The following is a 4,991-nucleotide window of genomic DNA, read 5'->3' as shown; positions in this document are numbered from 1 at the left end:
GGGATTGTGATAAGATTTTTTTTGTGATCAGTTGTTACTTTTTCATTTATGGTGCCACACCTGTAATTATAGGCACATCTGGGAACATAATTGGAAGCAGGCACTACGGAATGAGACAGGGCTAAACACTGCTTCAGCTTCAGACCTTTATAAATCTCATGAGCAAAAATCTTAGCTTATTATCAGTGGGAGGTACAGTGTATTTTGAAAAGGGGTTAAAGCTCAAAGTACATCATATATAGCCTCAATAAGGTGTAGAAAACTGGTGCCTTTAACACAACATTCTGTTGTAGGCCCTATAAGAAGAGATCCCAATCAAGCATTAGATAATTGCAGTTCAGCTTTGATTACTCTAATTTCCAAAGGATGAGTCAGCATAAACAGACATGGGCTACTCTGGATTCATCTCTAAACCTGGAAATAGTGTCCAAACAGCTTTATAACCAGTGTAAAGGCTCTACTATTATGACACCTAAGATATTTTTAATTTGTGGAGATAGAGCCTGGAATGGAATACCAGCCCAGGCGCAGGGTGGATCTTGTTATTTAAGCAAGTTATCATTATTCCACCTCTGAGCACTGGTTCTGATCCTTCTCCACAGGATCACATTTCTGACACTGAGTGCCCTGTTTATCCTCAGGCCTTTGGTGCAGCTGAGCCCTGGCAGAGTGGGGTCTGCACTTTTGGAGTTTGTTACGAGGCCCATATGAAGCTGCTCTGAAGTTTAAAGTGTTGCCAAGCATAGTGGATGAGTTCCCTTCTCTTTTCTTTGCCCCTGATAGTGAACAGGAGAACCTGGCAAACTAACCTCTTTTCTCTCAAAGAAAAAAACAGGGGAAATGTTGGAGAGTTTTTCAGGAATGGCTTAAAGAAAAAGGCCATGAGACATACAATTGAGAGAAAAGTAAGAGGTAAAAGTAAAAGCAGTTTCTAACAGCTCTCAGCCTTCTGATTAGTGTAAACAATTAGACTCTCTCAGGCATCATTCTATAAACAATAAAGTTCTCAGCTTGTCTTCCCATAATAAGCAGAACACCGTCTCTGGGAAGGCCTGCCATCCTGAGAACAGATGTAGAAGTTTTGGGAACACTGGTTTCTGTTTTAGTTTCTGGTTTCTGTTTTGGTTTCTGTTTTTAATAAACAATTGTAGGTATTCTAAAACAAAGGGAGTGGTTAGAAGTTTCTCTGTTAGCCTATCATGACATTGGATTACAGAATATTCATGGCGTTCATTAGCACTGTTATTTAAGGTGATTGATTGATCAATAAAGTTGGAGTTCGATGCATTACCAGGATGGTCGTTCTCCCCTGCACTTCAATAATACAGCATCTCTCTGAAAATGAACATGGAGCACACCTGCACCTGGCTATCATCCTGTATGAAAGAAAGAAGAGACCTCAGCATCAGCTGCTTCACACCCATCTGGGCACAGGCCTGAAAATGCACAGGGCACAAAGTTTGCAGGCAGCAGCCAGTGGCCATGGCTGGAGGCGCAGAGCCTTACGTTGTCAAAGAGCGGCAGGAGCGCCCCAGCCAGCTGCAGGGCGAGGGGGCTGGCTAGCGGGGCACCATTGCACAGGAACAAACGGCTGAGGAGAACCACGGTCATCCTAAGCATGTTGCTGTCATTTTCCTGCAGCAGCTCCACGAGCCTTTCACGCAAACTCCACATTCTTATTGCGGCCTGCGTGGAACATGAGTGTGTGAAAGGCCATCCTGCTGCCACAGGGCCCAGAGGCCAAAGGCCTGTGCCAAAGCACTGGAGCAGCTGAAGCGGGAGGCAGGAGAGCTGGGAGCAGCTGCCTCAGCACCCCAAGGCCAGGCAAGGGCAAGCAACTGCCTTGCTCAGCCCCATGCTGGCAGCATGGCTTCAGCCGCTGCCCTCTTCTCACCGAGACACTGGTGCCAAGCACCAGGAGGCCTCTGAGTGCCAAGCGACGCATCTCCCTGCACTCGCTCTGCAGCTTCTTGGTCATGACCTCCAGGATGCTGTCACGGCATTCACTCAAGTCCAGGCAGTCCAGGGTCTGAAAGGCACAAGGCTGGTGATGGGGGAGCCGCACAGGGCCAGGCCCAGGCAGCAGCACAGGGCGCGGGCACCGTCCCGGGCAGCTGCGGCCACGAGAGGGCACAGAGCCGGGAGGCAGCTCAGCCAGGCAGTGCTGGCCTTCAGCCTCACCTCCGCAAGGAACGCCATGGCAGCCAAATCCCGGCATGGCGTGTCTTTGCAGAGCAGCCCAAGAAGGTGGAATGCAATTGTGGAACACAAGGCTTCAGATGCATGGTGCATTTCTCTGGTAGGAGGAAACAGGAAGCAAAACCCTGAGGTAGCAGGGCTAAAGCTCTCCCAGGACTGACTCACAGAGGTCTGGCCTTTCTCCAGCACCCAGCAAGGGGGAGCCGAGCCCCTCTCCCGGCCTTCTGCAGTCTCCTTGGCTGTCCCTTGGTGACAAGGCCTTGTGGCCCACGACCAAGGGGCCCCACTGTGTGGGGCACCCCGGGAACAGGGCACAAATGCCAGGGGCAGTTGGGGAGCAGGGCGTCTCACCTGGCCAGCATGCCCACAGCACAGTGGTGGGTGTCAGCACAGAGCAGTGTGTCCCAGCCATGCTTGTCTTCCATTGCCACCACCACATCCTCATAGTGCAGTCGGCAGAGCAGGGCCTTCAGGGTCTGCTCTGCAAAGCTGTGTGCAGAGAAAAGCCCAGGTCACGCTGGGAGCACTGGCTCCTGCCCTGGGCACGTGACAGGGACACGAGGACTGGGATGGAGCACCTGTTGGGGCTGGTGGCAAGGCCGTGTTGCTGCTGGCATCCCTTCCAGAAAGTATCGGCTGCCTCTGGCATATCCAAGGTGCTGAAGAGCACTTGGAAGAGCAGATACACAAAGAGGCGAGGGAAATGAATGGTCACCACATGTGGGACACAGGGCATCTGGAGGATCTTCCACATCACCACAGTTGCCTGCAAAGGACAGAGCAGCCCGAGCTCAGTGCCGAGGTGTCCGTGTGGCAGGGAGAGGCCAGTGGAGACACAGGGGAAGCACGGGGCCTGGTGGCTCTGAAGCTGTCCCTGGGCCAGGTTTCAGCCCAGTACGGAGAGGCAGCAAGACACCATGGTGGAGGGAGGATGGAGACCTGATGGAGAGGTGAGCTTGGGCTGAGCAAAGGCCAGTTGCAGAAACTCACAGCCAGGGCAAGGACAGCCGTGTGGTCCCCATCGGAGGTGCACGTGCTGTGCTCTGGCCAGTAGGCCAGAACGTCAAGGAGTACGAGCATGGCCGTCTCTGCAGTCCTGCACGAGCACATGATGGTCTTCCACATGGTCAAAGCAGCTCTGTGGGGTTAGAGCTCTGTCTCAGGGGGTTTGGGACACAGCACTGTGGCCTGGGCCGCAGTGGGGAGCTGAGCTGGCTGCCAGCTCTGCCTCTGCCCACTGGCCCTCAGCACACAGGCAGCCCAGCCCCATGGGGACTGGCCCCTGAGGAGCAGGGAAGGAGCATGGCAGAACACTGGGGACTGGCAAAGGGAGGAGCCAGAGGGCCCTGGAATTCTCTGTGTGTCAGACCACTGGGACAGGCTCTACAGGGTGATGAGCTGCTGAGCCCTGAGCCTTGTGGGCCCGTGGGCCCTGTACCTGTCACATGATGGGGCCACACGCAGGAGAGCCATGACCACATCAGCGGGCTGTGCCTCTGTCAGATCCAGAAGGGGCCTGTACAGGTTGTACTCAGGAAACTCATTTGCCACGAACCACTGGTGGATGTACCTGATCATGGCGGGCACCTGGAGAGGCAGGGGAGACTTGGAAAGCTGCCAGAGGGAGTCATGTGCCCAGCTGCCCCAGAGAAGTGCTTCCCTTGCCAGCACACCGCCATGGCCTCAAGGCTTACAGTGAGCAGCAGGCGGCCAAGCAATTGCTGTGAGGATGGATGCCAGGCTGCTTACTTGCTTTGGACTGGAAGGACCCTCCTCCACAAGCATATCCAGCAGGGCAGCGCTGGTGTTGGTTTTGAAGATGGGAGGGTACACTCTGACCACAGTGCCCATGACGCTGGTCTCTTCCTCCCGAATCCTCTTCATGAATTTGCACACCATCTGTAGCAGATGGGCAAGAAGCCGGGGATGTTGCATGGAGTGCTCCACACATGGTGCTGGGCTGAGCAGGGACAGCAGGCCCAGCCCAGGTGGGGGTGGGTGGCTGCAGGTACCTGCGCTGTTCTTCGGAAGCGGCCACGTCTGCGCTCCTGCTGCTGTGTGCGCTCCAGGGCTGCATCTGGCAAAGAGTGAGCGCAGCCAGAGCTGAGGGGCTGCGGGAGAGGCCGGAGAACACAGCCCAGCCCTGCGCTCCCCAGGCAGGGAGAGCCCCGGGATGCTCCAGGGGGATGGAGCACGGCTCCTACGGGGTGTCTGCCCGGCCCCTCTTCCGTCCTGCCCATGGGCATTTCCCCAGGGGATGGGATGGCATGGCATGGCATAGGGCCAAGTTAGCTGCAGGCTCCAGCCCTGCAGCCCAGCTCAGCCACTCACCCTCCTGCGGTGGTTGGAACGGCACCACCTCTTCGGTCTGCTGTGCTGGGACAGCACCAGGGCCTTCTTCCTCGTCCTCCACGCCGACCAGCTTGGGCACTCTGGGGGCTCTCTGGTCCATGGCTGTTGCTGGAGCGCGCCCCAGCACCGAACGCAGCCGGTGCCGCTCCTGCAGGGCCTCCTGCGCCTCACCTGCGGGCAGTACGCGGCGGTCAGCGCTCGGCCCGGGGCCAGCAACGGCCCCCGAGCGCCCCTCACCCGCCCCGGGCCGGCCATGCCCAGGCGTTCGCTTCCGGGAACGCGGCACGGGAGGCTCGGGGCTGGCGGCCGCGCTGCCGAGCGGCGGAGCTCGGGCCGGGGAAGCCGCAGCGGAGGCGGCGGGAGCGGCAGCGCCGCCTGTTTCCTGCGCGGGCCCCGGGAGGAGCCAGGGCCGAGGCCGGGACTGGACCCTGCCTCGGGGC

Source organism: Melozone crissalis, unplaced genomic scaffold (assembly GCF_028551555.1).
Source record: "Melozone crissalis strain CALT ecotype California unplaced genomic scaffold, PUWL_Pcris_2 ptg000172l_1, whole genome shotgun sequence".
Taxonomy (NCBI): Eukaryota; Metazoa; Chordata; class Aves; order Passeriformes; family Passerellidae; genus Melozone; species Melozone crissalis.
Note: the sequence above shows the minus strand (reverse complement) of the source record.